This window comes from Mycteria americana, chromosome 3 (genome assembly GCF_035582795.1).
Source record: "Mycteria americana isolate JAX WOST 10 ecotype Jacksonville Zoo and Gardens chromosome 3, USCA_MyAme_1.0, whole genome shotgun sequence".
NCBI classification, from domain to species: domain Eukaryota; kingdom Metazoa; phylum Chordata; class Aves; order Ciconiiformes; family Ciconiidae; genus Mycteria; species Mycteria americana.
Window position 1 is genome coordinate 12,387,231 of NC_134367.1, and position 18,481 is coordinate 12,405,711.

Below are 18,481 nucleotides of genomic sequence, written 5' to 3' on the forward strand. Positions count from 1 at the left end.
GTTTACTTCCAAGCCTTATGGTTCAGATTGTGTCAAAATACAATCTGTACATCTGCTGAAGAATTTACTGGGGAAATATCTGGGCATTCCACTTCCCAACCTCTTTCAGGGTTTGTCTTAATAAGTCAGGAGTTTGCAGCCTCTTATAAAAGTCTGGTGTGCACCTCACTAACATACTAGTGAATCTTCCTGTCAATTGTTTGACTTGCTAAGGAGTGGTTCACTAGTTTCTCTAATTATTTACAGTTGATCTAGTTCTTGCTTGAAATGTGTCTTCTAAGAAGTCTAGTGCCTTGGTTAAGACTGACTGGAAGCCCATGGGTTAGCCAAGGAAGTTTCACCTGCCATATGGAGCAAAACAAGCAAGATCCAGAGGCACAAAGAAACCCAAGAAAGCAAGGACATGTCACTGAGAAAGGTGCATTAGGAACTTGCTGAACCTCGGTGCTCATTGCTGTTGAGAGGAAAGAAGCAGCTTGGCACATCTCATTTTGCCCATATAAAAGTTTTGGGACCTCTTACATGTGAGTTTTTCTTCTTAGTTTCAGAAAGTGAGCTCAAGAATTCATGGGCTAAAGGATCACAGTGACACATGTAAGAACTACTCCTGTACTGAGCCTGTGATGAACTTGGCAAGGTTCCTAAAATATATCAGAGGTTCCTAAAATATATCAGAAGTCGAGCTAGCAGGAGAAGGGTTAACTCTGTGCACCAGCTTTGGCTCAATTCATCGTCTTAATTCAATGGAGTACCAGTTTACATTAGTTGTGCATCCAGTCTTTGCTGATTTGTGAGAAAGTCGTCATTATGTATAAAGACACCTGTAAAGAGGTCAGTAGCTATCAGTAGAGTAGGATATCCTCTTCTTTTTTTCCCTAATCTTCTATCAGAACTATGTTGAAGTCTTTTTCACTGTAACTTATGCAACCTACTTGCCATTGGCTTAGGAGGAGGTGAGTTTCTGCTTTCCTCTGTCAACAACTGCTCCCTCCAACACTGCCTTATATTTATGTCCAAACTAAATTTATGCATCTCGTGCATGAGAAAATGTTTCTGTAGAACCTCATAGAAAAAACGGCCCACTGATCTGAAGCTGTTTATTATTGCCATGATGAAAATTGCCATCTAACAGCAGCTAGGCAGGTATCATCTTGTTAATATTGATTCTCTGAAAATTATTCTAGAAGAAATCTCAGCTAAAACGTGGCATGTTTCTTACAGTACTGTTTTCCTTTCTTGCCTTATTAGTCCTTCCATTTCTCTTTTCCCTACTTCTTGTTTCGAATTTCATTTCAATTTTGTGTTAATACAGAGACTATTTATTGTCACACATACACAGCAACTAACACATCACAGGCAGAACTCTGCTGAAACAGTAGCAGTTGTATGACTAAATTTGTGATACAGAAAGAAGCCTGGCTGACTTGGGAATGCTAATTGTCAGGCTGCAATTGTTCTAATGTGTCAGTATAGATTGAAGAGCAAAGAGCTCAGGTAGGCTCTGAGATTATGTCTGTAGTGACAAATTAAACACTGCTAGGGCCCAGACCTAGGTGCCAGAACTGGATTTTCTTGATTGCTCGGGAAAATTTCAACACACATTTTGTCAGTCTACCTAGCATTCTCCAAAAAAATTGCCCAGCACAGTTTGGGAATCAAACCATTCACAACAGTCAGTTTTAGCATAACCACCTTGTTTTGAATGATACGAGATTTTTACAGCATGGGTTAGCTAGACTGGCAAATTGGCCTCCATGCCAGAGAACAAATACTAGCACTGTTAAGTTACCAGTACAGGCATAACTAGCAAAGGTGTAACTACAGTCCAGTGAATTTGTGTTAGAGTTAATGCAATGTTGAGGAATTGCAAAGCCTGGTTGTACTAGTCTTGGTACAAATTCAACATGTCTGGCTTTCTCCTTGTCACCACATCATTGCTGTATGTGCAATGCAGGCATGATTCTAAACCTCCAGGTTAATGTTATCACAATGATAATTAAGTTCTAGCTGATGTAATTTTTTTCAACAATGTGTAGCGAATAAACCTGCCAAAAGTCAGGATAGTAACTAAATATGAATTACCGTATGGGATGCATGCTCGTAGTTGTCATTTTGCTAAGGAAAGTTTGGCACTCTGCATTTGATTGCCATAAGCAAAGCGTTCCTTTATAGGGCCTCCTGCAGACAACAACAGGGGTGGCGGAGAAACCACTTGGCAAGAGAAATACCTTTCAGTCTCTGAAAAAAATGATTCCACAGAGGCTGGCTTATTTACATTTCTTTTCCCAGGGAAAAAAGAATGCCAGAGACAGGCAGGGAATGAAGCTCACATAAGTGCCCGGGATACATCATGTCATGCTGCACAATAATGCAAAATAAGCGCGTCAAGCTTCTTAAACGTGTCTATAAAAGACCTGCAAAATGGTTTAGTCAGAGTAGCTGTAACCTTAAAAAATATTTCTTTAGCTTCAAGATAATCAGATTAAGGAGGTATCTTCACTGAAATAATTTAAAAACATTTTTACAACCAACTTGTTCAACCCAGTAGCCTCTTTTTTTCTTTAATGCAACATTCTTTTCCTGCATTTTAAGTGTAAGATAGATAGGTATCGCTATTTATAAAGCTATGCTGGAGGTCGGGAGAAACTTCATCAAAGCTAGGTAGGTGTAAGAACAGCCCTTTATTCAGAAGCATATCAATGGAACCAAACAGCTGAAACAATCATCACCTGAATTATAAGTACACGCAATGCAATACTGGAAGTAAAAGGGGTTCACTTTGGATTCATAGCATGCCTAAGGACAGAGATTAGAAGAACTGATTGCTGCTGTGCGTAAAGCAAAGATGGTACACAAAAAAGAAGCAGAGGAGCAAAGAAGCCAAAGAAGCCATAGATACACAGTTCTGTGATGAAAATTAGAAGTAGCTGACAATAACCAGAGCATCTATTATATGTTTGCATGTACATATGCTTAAGGCTAAAGCTGTCAAGAAAAAAGTGTGGGTTTTTTTTTTAAATGACCTTGTCAGCTAAGGAAGTAAGATAATTCTTCTAAGAGTACAGAATTTAATTTCAAGCTTCTTCAGTACTCATGTCCGCAGACTTGTACAGATACCCCAGAGTCCTAGTAGGCTTTACTTTCCTTCTGTCCTTCCAAAGACATGAAGGAAACAAGGTTTCCTCATGCTAAATAAAGGGGATGTTCTTTTTCTTGTACCAAAGTCCCATTTTTGTGTCAGAATATGAAGTTTCATTAAAATCTGACTTTATATTTGCCCACATCTAGCTGGTTCATTTATGTTTAGAGAAAAAAATGGTTAGGAAGAACTTCGATAACAAACAGAAAGGAATGTTTCGTTTTAAATGATTTTTCATCTCTAAATGAATGTTATCTGATGTAATAAAAAAGTTGAAGCAAAATATCTCTGTGTTATCAAAACACAACATTTCAACTGACTCAAACCATTTTTGTTATGGCTGCTTTCAAACGGATTGAAATGAAAGCATATTTTGGAATGGAAGAATTTGCAAAACTTAGATTTCCAAATTCCTACTCAGAGTGCTAAATGATCCATCTTCAGTAACTAGGGACTCATAGACGATCTACATAGCCCTGATTGCAAGATATGCAATTTGCATAACATTCACTTTTTCCATCTCTCCCTTTTTGATTTGTGCAGTAACAGTGAATCAACAGAATAACTGTTATAGGCCTTTTACTTTCTGAATCATACCTAGGGACCTTAGTAGATGCTTAAACTCAGACCTTTCTGCCCAGAGAAATCCTTCTGCTTAATCTTCTAACAGTATAGCTGTGACCTTTATATTTCAACAGAATTGTCTTTGCTCTGCAACACCCTGTTAGGTAGGATGTAAGAGATTTCAAAAACATACATGATTATGGATAGTAAACAATCGTTCAGTAGCAGCAATAGTCTTCAATCAACATTGCGATGCCATCGTGCTCTGAGAAGTCAAACAAATACATGGCCTGAACTGCTTACAGAGAAATTTATGCTGACCCCAAAGTCTGGAGATAGCCAAAGACTCAGATGAACTCACCTCTGGTAAAGTGCTACTCCTGTAAAAACAAAATAAATCCCCCACCCACATACACACATGCACACTCATATATATAATAACATCTCAAATCGCATACAAAAAGATCTGATCTTTCCAACAAAGAAAACCAGTGCAGTGCCTGGAGTTTCTCTTTTCTCCCAGGTCCTTTCCAATAATATTTTGGCTCCAGTTCAGCATGTTACAGGGCTCCCAAGCCTCTTTCCCAGATATATCTGTCTTGTCTCTCCGGGTAAAAGAAACTTATTTCTGGCTCTCTGTCAAGCTCCCCACAACCTTATATTACCAAACAACAATGTTGAAGGCAGGAATGCATACTTTTGCTTTGATTTCCACAGAGAATCATAATTCTTCTCTGCTTCTCTCTCCCCTCCTCCCCTCCCCTTTAGGTGACAAATGGCTCTCTAGAAGTCACCCATCTCTTCATTTTGACCTTCTGTTCACCTCTTCCATTTTTTTCCTCTGCCCTGGCCAATTCCAATTTGGGTAATTATTCTGTCTACAGTACGTAAAATTCTCTCTTTTGTTGTAGTCAAAGATAATATCCTTCTCCTTCTGTTCTTAAATGTAATGCTATGCCTTGATAAATCATTACTGTGGTTTACCCCAAAAGGGAAAGAGTGAGTGATTGATGACTGATATCTTTTTATAAAGTCATTCCAGTGTTTAGGGATCCTTTGGGATGAGTAGTGTTATATTATTAGTCCTTAATCCCTAGATGATTTGCATTACAACTATTATTCTCTCTATTGTACAGCTTTTTAAAGGGTGCTTATTTATTAAAGCGAATTAACACTAAAAATATGTAAACCTTTGCCCATGGAAAAATGAAAATAGCCATAGCTTTGGAAATGTTTTAGCAAACTGAAATTCTAGCTGTTCTAAATACAGAACTAAAGAGACATGAAGTCCAAACTGTGACATTTTCCTCTTTTTCACCCTAAGCATGCACTTAGATCCATATATTTCTATTCTTAGTACAAAGAAAGATTTACAGACACAAAAGATTAACAGCCCTGCTTTTCAGCTTTCATCTTCAGAAAGGACCAATACCTTTTCTGCAAACTTGAGTCCATCTTAAATAGTATTTCTCTTATTGTGCGCATCAAGTCATCAAGTCATGCCTTGGGTTGAAACACTTTGTAGATCAAGACAGCTGTTTGCTATGAAGGACCCATTGTTATTTTTGAAACAGATGCTTTGATTTGTTGGAAAGAACTAATATGTGCTGATTTTAGCCCCAATCCAGTATGACACACAAGCATGTGCTTAAATCTATCGTTACTTGGAAAAGCACTTATACATATGTTAAAAATTAAGAATGTGCTTAAGTGCTTTGCTTAATGGGGATGATCTTGAACACATATTTAAGTGCACTGCTGAATCAAGGCCAGAATGCCCAACCTTAGCTATTGTGAAGCTTGCTATCTTTTTACTACTTTAAGAAGTTCAAACAACATAGCAAAGCTTTATTTCATGTCCTTTGCAAAGGAGGTAATTGCACACTTGACAAGAAGAAAGAGTTCATTGCATCTTGCAAGACAAGTAGTGGGGAGGAGGGGAAAGTCTGCATAAAATTATCAGGCTCCTCTCACTGGTAAGCATGTGAGATGTGATTCCATCTGTGGCTGCTCTTCAGTGGCTATGAATCTGTTTCAGACCTCAGATGGTTCTTTAGACAGCAAGGGCTCCTACTTTTTGCCCTGCTTCACAATCTGACGATGCAGACAATGGCATCTGTCACACAGACTGCAGCTAATGTGCCCATCCAATTGCATTCCTCTTTGCAGAAGGTATATAGGAGAGAAGCAGATGTCACTCACGTTTTATATGAAGATATCATACGTCATCTGTTTCCATGATGATTTGGTCAAACCCTCTGCCTGATGCTTTGACAATTTCTTACTTGGGGAAAACTGCCAGATTCCATATAATTCTTTTTTTTTGTGAGGTTTCTGCCTTATTATTCCCCGTGAAAGCCATCCACAGCCAATGAGACTGTTCTGGGAATACCTGGATGGATGGTTTTCTTCTGCTTACTAGATTCTGTAGAACTATTTTTTTTCTAACCATTTGCAGTATGTATGGCATGAGACTCTCATGTTGTAAATTTCCAAATACAATGTATAAGAAAAGATGGATGCTTTTTGCAATTTTAACAGAGAGAGGATTGACAAATTATACTGAAATCTTCTTCAACTTCCTTTACATACGGACATGAACACTTGGACTATTCTGAAAAGAATGGCTAGACCAGAATTTTGGTAATTTAATTTCTTGGTTTTAGGGGGAAAACCTCATTTTTCAAAGTATATTTGCCATCAGAAAAATACTAATGCAAATCTGGTATGTGGCATATCCTGCCTCAGCTGTATCTTTAGATCACACCTGCTTGTTTCACCAAGATAAACTATTTTCTGTTGCTAGCACCAGAAAGAAAATGAATCTATAGGGGAGCAAGATGGATTCCATTCTGTTTCGTGTGTCATCAAAGATGCCAGCTATATTCTGATTACTGCACTTTTCTATTAATTCTAATGATGAAAGGGTGAGGAGAAAGAACAAAGCTTGTCTTTCATGTTTCAGCTTGAGTTTGCAGTGCTGGCTGTCAGAAATATCATCTTTTGAAGTCCTTACTGCCATACACATTCACGCATAAAACTATAATTGCCATTTAACTAATGGAAAACGTATTCTGATAATTTTCCACATTGCCTCACATACATTGTATGTTCCGTTCTGCTGTTTCTTCTAATATGCTCATCTTTACTCATATTTTGGTAATAATATACATCAGGTTTTTATTAAAACATTATGAAAATCAGGGGAAAAAAAAAAAAGAAAAACATAACAATAACGATCAATTACATTTAATAGTTTGATGATGGAAATACACGTTCAGAGCTCAAATTCACTACAAAGCCATGCTCAAAGTATTTAAAGCTATGGATCCACTACAAAAAACCCTGCTTCTGTAATCACCAGAAAAAAAATAGCAGCAGTACTGTTTAAAAACATCAAAGAAGCACTGTCGTTTTCTTCCCTACCTCTTTAAAGGAAGGGATTAGTTGAGAGGCAGTTCAAAGTGCAAGCCAGAGCTGTTTCAGGGAACTTCAGAATTTGGAGCAGGTGTTATTACCATATGTGCTAGTAGTACATCCAGTAGCAGTGCAAGTCATCCTGGCTTAAAGGAGAAGAAAACCTGACTCAGTACTCCCAGCAGATCTCCCAGACAATGAATCACAGGTTGAGGAATTGGAAGATATGGACACGCAGAAATAGAAATATTTTATGAGGGTTACCATGAGGATAAAAGAAAGGAAATCATGCTTAAAACAATTCACCAAAGCAAGTAAAAAAAGACAGAAGTTTCTTATTTGTTAGAAAAAAAGGGATTCTTAGCTACATTCACACAGAGGATATGTTTTCAAGACAGAATTACAGAAGACTGACACCAGTATTGGTGTATACAGGTCATCCTTCTCTAGCCATAAAGCTGTAAGGAAAATGACAGTGTCCTTCCAAGCACTGTAGTTACTTAAGGGTCATTACAGACACCTAAGGTCATACTTCCTATAATTCTCCTTTCTGCAGTGAACTGGGCTACTCTCTGACTTTTTCCTGGTAAATGACCAGAGAATTTGTCTGTACCAAGCCAGTTTGGGGACTTACAGGTGGGTACTAGAAGACGTTCAGCCTTCAATTCTTGTCCTTAACCTTCTTTGGTAGTGAGTAGTTAGGTCTTTTCCATGTGGAAAAGAAATCCCAATATTAGCCCCATAGTTCCAGCCAGTTAGCCCAAGTCTAAAGCACAAACCATTTCAAATGGAAAAGGCTATGGACAAAAGGGGGTTTGGGCCCCAGCTAGCATGCAATGTTATATGCAAATATCGCTCAGATTTCATACAGAAGATGATTCTGTTCAGTAGTATAAACCATGAATAACAGGCTTGGAATCTGACCTTTTAAAAATATAAGCAAAGGAGTTGTTCCACTTCCTCTGCTCTGTGCAGCTTCACAGATAAAAAGCACAGTCACTCCCAACGTCTTGCCCTTATTAATATCACAGTTATTGCCGTGATACTTGGCTAAAAAGGCAAGACAAACCTTCAGTCTGCCCTTACCAGAAACATATCAAAATCATTGTTTCAGTATACGTAAAACAGTGCTCAGTGGAACTGTTTTATACTCAAAGCAGAATAGGAAAGGCCAGACTGAGTTTTGTTATGCCTGCTCAAAGGAAGAGAAATTCCACTTGTGTAAGAGTAAGTATGGAGACATGTCTAGTTCTTTGCATCTCTCCACCAAGGAGGTAGAGGGAGGCTGGAGAAGAAATGATAACTTTGTGTCCAGCTGCATCACTCATCACACTTTGTGCCAAAACATGCACTATGAATCACTATGAGTTTTTTTACAGTTAGGGACTGGAATTGTCTCCAAGAACTGGACATCTTAATATTGCCTGTTTATTTATTGCAGATGTCACAATCCACCCTTACTCTCTATACAATCTGAGGATAGTTGTGTTATTTTCTCTCTGGAATATGGCATCTCCAACCACCAAATGCTATAGATTGACTTTTGCGATAGACTGCTGCTGGATAAATATTACCAGTGTGAGACCACTGAGCAGTGGCCCACAGTGTCATGAGTCATATGTTATCACTGAGCAGCCCCTGCATCTGCACAGTGTAGAGCAGCACCATACAGAGAGACCGTCCTACTTTCTGGGAAGAGAATAGCTTGGCCAAGCTTATCACATTCAATTAAGTTCTGTACTAAAGTGCTAAATCACTTTCAGTCTTGAGATCATATCCTGACAGTTGAGAAAGGAGTTAGTTTGCAATTTTCTCGCCCAACTGGATAGACTATGGTCTTGCAGTAGGATACAGCTTACATAATTTTAATGTCAACATTGTAGATAACTATATGTGGGTTAGTCACCACAGATTGCCTTCATCACCCATGAAAATAAGTCAACAATTTTGGAACAGAATTCATCTGGCCTATTTTAAACGTCCGTGAGCTGACTTATATCCCAGAAATGCCTGTTTTTCTCATTGATGAAAAGGGAGCTTAGGGTGACTACCTGAGAAAGAACCACCCCCCCCATGATATAGATATCTCCAGCCAGTCAGATGAATCCTGTGCAGGGAGACCAACAAGTCACAGGGCAAGCAGGCAAGACTTAAGCCAAATCTATTCAATATTTTTTACCCTGATCCACTGAGAAATTGTTCTGTGGTCCACTCAGCACAAAGCAAATGAATACAGTACAGCTGCTCTCCCAGAGTCAACACCGAAATACGGGACTGGCTACGGGAATGACAAGGTCCACAAAAGATTACTCATATCTCAGGTTTAGACAAAACCTTTCCCTCTAGCTTGCCTCGTCAGAGTCTACTCATTCAGGTCAGCATTATGCCTTACCTTTCTATCTGTCCAAAGACATATTCAGAAAAAAGTTATGCAAGTTTTTTGAGGAAGCCAGAAACCATATTTTCTCCTTGTGACTGAACAAGATTGTAATTTGTTAATGATCTCACTCAAACCAGTGTCAATCAGGAGTAATTACATCAAAACTGATGGATATAACCTATTAGGAAGTGAGAATCTGGACCTCCTGTTTTAAAAATAGCAGCAAACTTACATTACATGAATGATAGAATGATGCAATTTGGTTCTAATGAAATGGTGTAGTCTTTTTTATGTAACAGAGAAATAGCACTGTAGCTGAACTGTTGCATAAAAGTTTTCACTTAACTTACAGTACATTTTACTGTCATCAAAAAAGCATTTGGGAATAATAGTTTCCAATGAGTCTCTGTTGAAATTTTGGGATAATAAACTTTTATATCTTAATATTTATGATTCTAATAAACTACTACAGTATTAAAATGAAAGATACAAACTCTGAGGTCAAAAACTACAATTTGTTGTAAGGCAAAACAATTTTGAATAATAAACCACTATTGAAATCTAAGATCACTTCCTATAATTTAATAAGTAATCCCCTTGGTGATATATCCCGGATATTAAACTGGTTTAACTCACTTGCACCAGCTGTTTTAAATCGGTACATAACATTCTGCCAAATGATAATACAAAAATAAGTATGAAATGACATGGTAACCATTTAAGTTCTGATTTTTACCTTCATTGCCTACCACAAAGTGATCACAAATCATCTAATCAGGGATCAATTAATTAATTACTGTTAATAGCAATGAATGACAAATATAAAGATAATACTTTGTTTATTAGCTCACCTATAGCACTGTTGGATGTCAGTTGACCAGAGGCAAGTGGTTGATTGGATAACATATCTCACAGCTCTCAATCCGGCTAATACGTACCAAAGCAGTTAGTGCTTTTTTCACCAAAAGCATCCAGCTGCAGACTATCAGTGTTTCCATAATGAAGTCAGTATAGCTTTTGCTTATAAAACTTATTCAAAGGATACTGTGTGAGTCTGAGAAGAAAAACGTTTTCAAAAGGCTCATGTGCAACCAAAAATACTCACAGAATCACAGAATCACAGAATCATATAGGTTGGAAAAGACCTTTAAGATCATCGAGTCCAACCGTAAACCTAACACTGCCAAAACCACCACTACACCATGTCCACCTCATCCAAACATCCTTTAAATACCTCCAGGGATGGCGACTCAACCACTTCCCTGGGCAGCCTGTTCCAATGCTTGATAACCCTTTCGGTGAAGTAAAATTTCCTAATATCCAGTCGGAACCCACCCTGGCACAACTTGAGGCCATTTCCTCTCGTCCTATCACTGGTTACCTGGGAGAAGAGACCGACCCCCACCTCTCTACAACCTCCTTACAGGTAGTTGTAGAGAGCGATAAGGTCTCCCCTCAGCCTCCTTTTCTCCAGGCTAAATAACCCCAGTTCCCTCAGCCGCTCCTCATCAGACTTGTGCTCCAGACCCTTCACCAGCTTCGTTGCCCTTCTCTGGACTTGATCCAGCATCTCAATGTCTCTCTTGTAGTGGGGGGCCCAAAACTGAACACAGTATTCGAGGTGCGGCCTCACCAGTGCTGAGTACAGGGGCACAATCACTGCCCTAGTCCTGCTGGCCACGCTATTTTTGATACAAGCCAGGATGCCATTGGCTTTCTTGGCCACCTGGGCACACTGCTGGCTCATATTCAGGCGGCTGTCAACAAACACCCCCAGGTCCTTCTCTGCCAGGCAGCTTTCCAGCCACTCTTCCCCAAGCCTGTAGCGTTGCATGGGGTTGCTGTGGCCCAAGTGCAGGACCTTGCACTTGGCCTTGTTAAACCTCATACAATTCACCCCAGCCCATCGATCCAGCCTGTCCAGGTCCCTCTGCAGAGCCCTCCTACCCTCCAGCAGATCAACACTCCCACACAACTTGGTGTCATCTGCAAACTTACTGAGGGTGCACTCGATCCCTTCGTCCAGATCATTGATAAAGATGTTAAACAGAACTGGCCCCAACACAGAGCCCTGGGGAACACCGCTTGTGACCAGCCGCCAACCGGAGTAAACTCCATTCACCACCACTCTTTGGGCCCGGCCATCCAGCCAGTTCTTTACCCAGCAAAGAGTACACCCGTCCAAGCCATGAGCAGCCAGTTTCTCCAGGAAGCAGCCAGTTTCTCCAGGACTCCATACATGTATCTTTTATTATATTTCAAAGACACTTGTGTTAGACTAGTCAGTCATTAGAGATGACAGTTGATCCATTACTTGTTCCATATGAATGTTTGCTGATGCACCGAGTTCAAACTTTTCAGTCCTGTGTGTGATACACGATAGAAACTGCCCTTTAATAACCACTTTAGAAAGATGATAGGCCAAAGCCAAAACCATGCCACGTTTATCCTTGATATCAAAGATATACAGTGGCTACAGTTTGCCTTACTGCTGGGTGAGGAAGTTCCCTGCCCACTGCAAATGGGCTTGTGAAACCTGCAATTTATTGGAAAATGGAAAAAAATTGTTCTAAGGTACGGTATAAGACCTTGTTCAAGAAGAGGGCTTTGAAGTGCATGGAAATACAAGCAGCAGTCACCACAACTGACAGAGACTAGAAACTCATGCTGTCTGGTTCCCAGAGCAGGTGCTAATGCCCTTGGGCGAGTGTCTCATTCTCTGGTCAAGAAATCATACATGGTCATGCAATAGGACAGGCTGCAGCCACTACAATGTGGAACCACATCCCACAGAATCTGGTGCACTTGAGAGCTATGTTGGCTTGAGGTCTATAAAAATGACAGTTTTATTTACACAGTTGTTCCATTATGCCTTACTGAAGAGAACAGAGAGGGATTGCTTAACATGCTTCTCATTTGTTTATTTGTTTTTCTTTTTCGGATAAAAGTAGTGCCTAGGAAATAACTAATGTAAGTGACAGGACTGACTTGAAGAAGGGATGATGGCAAACAGAGACAGTTCTGAGAGTAGTGAATAGCAGGTTCTCTACCCACCCAGCAAATCCTTCTTCAAACAAGTGCCCTCTGTGGGTGGGAAAAGATGACCAATATTCTATATTTCTATTTGTGAAAGAATTGTGGTCTAACCTCAGATCAACAGACCTAATCAACACTAATCCAAGCAAGTACTTAGGCCCATTGCAAATGAGCATAGACTGCATTAGTTTGGAAGCTGACTCAGGAAAGTCAGTTATGGAAATACAAAATGCAGGTCTACCTTCAAACTTTGTGACTGACGTTAATGGAAATGGCAGTTTACTCTCAGATTAAAGATAGGTTGGGTTGGGGGAACATAACAATTTCATAAGAATCATCCCTTGATTATTTATTGCCAAACCCTTAGTGGTGTCAAATACCCCATAATGGTCAGGAAAGAGCTATGTAGAACTGTCAATGCTCCTAAAAGTTTGTGCTGGCTCATTAGAGTGTGGCTTGTGGACTTAAGTGATCACAAAGAAGCAATGTCTCTTTGCCACTCATTGAGAGATGCCAAATACCTTCTGAATTTTGCAGTTATAGATATAACTGAGGCTGTGTGCTGAAACAGTCCTGCCCAATCAGATCTGTGGAACAGCAATAGCATCTCTTCCAAATTTCATATTTGGGTTCTCCTCTTTCATTATAGTTTACTGAGTCAGGGTAAGCCACTGGAGCAAATGTATAACCCATCAATTTAAAAAGTGACATCTTTGTATCTGATCCTCATCTGACATAGATGGGGAATATCTGCATGATGATAACAAAGTCATACCTCTCTTTACTCCAGGCCCTAAAGCAGTTGGATTTCTCCATTTCTGTAATTTAGACAATATTACAAAATGCTCTACAAGTAACAGTTAGGATTTCCTCTGTTTTCTAAAGCACCAAACACTCTGGGGGGCTCAGGAATAATTCTCAGGTATTGTTTCAATGTGTTTGAAAGTGTTTGAATTCACTGACTATTCTCAGCTATACAGGAACACACGCATACACAAATAGCTCTTGAAGAAAATCAGATAATCTGAAGGAAAAGGTTTACTTTACTCTGGGTGATCTCAGCTACATTATTTACACACAAAAATCTCTTAGAGGGAACCATAAAAACATATCAAAGAGCAGTGACTTTCTTGTGCCCCTCCCTCCCAAGGTCTATAACAGATTTTGCAGTTTATCTTCTCTTCCTGGTCAGTCTCTTCCCAATCTCGTAATAAAACAGAGTATATGAAAACTGAAACTTTTCAGGAAAAATATTGTTAAATATTTTCTTTTAGAAACTGATTCTTCTCTGTTGAGTTTTTTGCATATTTTTATAGAATCTTTCAGCCCTCTCTCTTCTTGCTCTGTAAGGGACTCCCTTAGGAGATGTATATACATATGAACATGGTGATGGTTGGATCAGACCCTGTGCTTTGTGGGCCTCATGCTTTGCAAGCATTAAACTAATCTAAACCACCATCTTTCCAGTTTGCTCCTCTCCTGAGCAGGGAGTAAGGCTGTTTGCAGAACTACGAAGCACCTACAGTAGGTGCGGTCCTTCAGAAATGTCCTAGGATGATCTGCATATGGGACGTGCCACAGCCAGGAAGCATTTGATCTAACTGTGTACGTTTAGTCACAAAATTGGAGCAGAGCAGGACAACTTGCCATGTATGCTAAAACTTGCCCTGTGCACTACCACTTGTACATAAGAAATCAGGACTCAGGAGAGTCAATTTCTGTTCAACCTCCGATTTCCTATGTAGCCCGGAATAAATAGCCTCACCCCTCCACACCTCAGGTCTTTGCCCATAACTTTGGGATTTTTAATGGGAAATAAGTACTGACATTAATGACAGGGTAGCAGTCAGCATTATGAAAATGAGGATTGCACAAGCAGTTCAGCAGAAAGAAGATGGCACACTCTCCAGTTTGTTTTCTGGACTACCAGTGGATATAGTGCACCCAAGATGGGAAGGCACACCGGCACTTCAGTTCCTATGTGGGACACCTACACTTGGGTTTGGGATTTAAACATTGGCTGGTTATCCACAGCAAGTCATGCTCAGGAAGAGGTGGAAACATGAGTCAGGACCCAGCAAGTCATCCAGCAGCTGCGGGAGGATGTCTGAATATCTTGCTGTAATAACCTCTTTGCACTTTCTTATAGCCACTATGTTCCTTCTCAGATGGAGGGGAGGAAGAGAAAATCATTGCTTCATTATAAAAACATATATTAACACATCTTGTCTTACACAACTGATAGCAGATCCACAATCTGGCCTGAATTTGGAATAATAATACACTTTCCTTCCTCTTTAGCATTCTCTCTCCTCTGTCTCTTAGGCACTTGCCCTGTTTGACACGTCTCCTCCAAGACACACCCACTGAAAGTTAACATTTCATATTTCAAAAAGATGCAAGACTATTGTTCTGGCTTGTATCTTCACCATAGCATGACATTTGTATTGGCTGCTGTGCTTTCAAATTTCTGAATTACCCTTGAGTGTGCTTTGGCTACTTCCATCATTTTAAGGCCTCCCTTTTCCTTATGAGCCCACCTGGACAATGGCAATAAAACTTACAAGCTTTAGGGGGCTTGTTTTGCAAAGTTCACTGCAGCTCTAGTTGTTTTTAAGAGAGCTTATCACTTTATCAGGCATAAAGGATTGTTATAATTCTGTATGCTTAAATACACGTGGTTAAATGAACAAAACAGTTTGGTTTGTGCAATATCTATTCAGGACATGGTCCATTAAAATACAGGTGACAACAAACCCAATCATTTTAGTTGTTGTTTCTAAAATATCTTGCACATGCCAATAAAATAAATTCTTTATCTTGCTATGTGGAAGCTTCAGCCTGGAAGAAGAAGGTTGGAGGTTCAGTTCAAACAGCAATAAAACATCAGAATCTTAAAAATTAAATACATAGTCATTCATCTAAAGATGCTGCCTATGACAATTTTGCTCTTCGTTATGTTAAATACAGCCTTTTAATGTCAGATACAGGTGAATTACTCTCTAGACCAAAGATGGCCTCTCTCTAGACCAAAGGATGGTGGCAGCCTGGAGATAAGCAACCATGATCTGCCCTCTTCTGAGAAGACAAACAAAGAAAATTCCCAATTAGTCACATAGTTTGTGCTTTAAAAAGACATACTTTCCAAAAGGAGAAGAATGTTATGAGCAAAATTCCTGGAAAGTGAAACGTAAGCAGAGAACTTTGAATGAAACTTAAGAGTTCTTTTAGAAGAGTTTATTAGATGGCTAAACCCCCATGATTTCACAATCAAGAAAGAACAAACTTTGGCTAAAAGCCCAACCTCATTTTGTGGAAACTGGGAATATAAAAGCAATGTATAACACATTAAAATAGACAGAAATTGCAGATTTAGTTAGCAGTATGAATGAGAAATTCTGAACAAAAGAATTAATATGAGAAACCAAAAGCATGGGAAAATAATTGCTGTCTTTAAGAAAAAGAGAAAGAACTTTTAAAATTTGTATTAAAAAGAGAAGAATATGCTAGAAGTTATATAATCTTGTCATTAGATAAGGATGTTAAATCTGTTAACAATGATAGAGAAAAAGGGTAAATGTTCAGTAAATATTGTTCAGTAAAAATGTTCAGTAAATTCTGTGAGTAAAATAGGATCGTTTAATTGTTTCACATGAGGATGATTAAGATCTTTCCAGTCTTTCAGTTACCAAGAAGGATTTTAGACAAAAACTGTTAAATATTTTTAAATCAGTAGGCCAGACAGCTTGAATCCAAGAGTCCTCAGCAGCTTCCCAAGGAGGCAGCTGGATCACTAATGTTACTTTTGAATAAATCTTGAAATACTGGAGAAATTCCAGAAGACTAGAAGAGTACAAATGCTGTGCCAATATACAAAAAGGTTAAATCAGGCAAGTTACTGGACATCAGTCCCATCCAAAATAATGGAAAAGCTGATAAAGGAATAAATTGATATGATTAAGAACTGGCTGACAGTTCCCAAAGGTAATCAGCCACGGGGCACACTTCTACCTCTAGTGTCAGCTCTCAAGGATTGCCTGCAGGGTGACCACATCCAATGTAAAATATTCCTAAAATATTGGCAGAAGACAGTTGTGAATGACACAAAACCTGGTGGAAAAGCATATAATGATACACAAAATTAGCTGACTTATTTATCTAGGTGAGATAATTTCAACGAACCAGTTTAATACAGCCAAAATTCTGCAGCTGTTCTAAAATGGATCTTAAGAGACAAGCAACAGAGCAGAAGTTCCTAATGTAATTCTGAAAAAACCCTGTATATGAACCTTTTGTTGTATAAACTGAGTAACAAATACAAGCAGGGTGATGATTTTACCTCTGTATGTAATATTGATGAGATTGATACTAGAATATTGCATACACATCTGGTGTCCATATTTGGTAAAAAAAAAGTTGAAAAATTGGAAAGGATGCAGAAAGGACCTTAAAAATCACTTCAGGATGGAGAAAATGCCTTACATTGGGGCACTGGAAATACTCAATCTGTTTAGATTATAGTAGATTTAAAGGTGGTTTCATTATGTATGCATGTACATTCATTAGGAAAAACACTGAACACTGAAAGGACCTTTAAACCACAGAAAAAAGGCCTAAAGAAAATCAATGGATACAAGCTAAAACCAGACAAGTTTAGTTTGGAAATAAGGCACATTTTTCAGCAGTGAGGGAGATTAGTCAGAAAAAGCAGCTACAAAGGAAAGTAGTGAATTCTCCTTCTCTTCATACTAATACTGGCTGTGTTTCAGAAAGATGTGCTTTAGCCAAACAAAAGCTATTCTTTAGTCAGAGGTTTTTGCTCAATTTAATATATAAAATTGCCCCATTATTCTTTCTAACCTTAACCACTTTATGTAGGATACAACTCATTTAACTTTAGTTGTCTACAGTGTAGACATCTGAACCTCAGGTAGCCTAAGATTGCTTTAGAGCCAACAGATACTTTGGGGGCTGGATTCATCTCACCCATTTTAGAAACCTGCATTAGGATGAGATTAATCTTGAAAAGTGCCTGTTTTTCTCTACTATAAAGGGAACAAAAGGAGGCTATAAGGGGAATTTGAATAACTAGCTCTGATGTAGAGATTTCCACTGAAAATGCATGCATTCAGTCAGATGAATCCTACCTAGGTTTTTTGTCTGAGTGTCAGGAAGGCATTTTAAGTAGCTCCACAAACATTCCTGAGCAGTAAACCTAGCTCAGCAGGAAAGGTAGTACCTGGACTTCTACTAGGATTAGGTGAGGTAGAGGTTTACAATATTTCTTCTGTGCCTAGTGTGAAGCTGTTACACACATTTATTTAGACTTTGTCTTACATCTGTTTCAGTCACAAACATATTTTAAAACATAATAACAAAAATTTATGCTTTCCCTATGTTTTAAAAGAGATTTTCAAAAGGAAATTAAAGATGAGGAGTTGAATGTCTTTATTCGCTAGGGGCCCAACTTTTCATCGCCACCCACTAATCCAGACCAGTGGGAGCACATAGAACAAAATGATATCCAGTGTGAAATAAGATCTTGCTGTGATTCTGAATTTTGGGATGTTTTCCTGTTTGCTTTGAACTCCACATTAAAACAAGGCAGAATAAATATTCCCAACAACAGAACAAAACTTGAGAATGAAATAAGTCACAGCTCTTAATGGACAACAAGCCTCAGTCACTGGGAGCAGCCACACGAACACACACAGAGTTAAAGGGCTTGTGAAGTTTGAGGGGTTTTGTATTTAGAAATAAGCAAGATCTCCCACACCAAAGCCCTGGTCAACTTTTTACACAAACAACATGCCTTGAAGTCAAGGGAAGATTTGCCTCAGGAAGGACTAAAGGGTTGGCTTCAATGTACTGTTCACTATGGCTATTTTCCTTTTCTTTACAAGCCACCTGGGAATCTATCTCCCTGTTTCAACTGACATGAACTA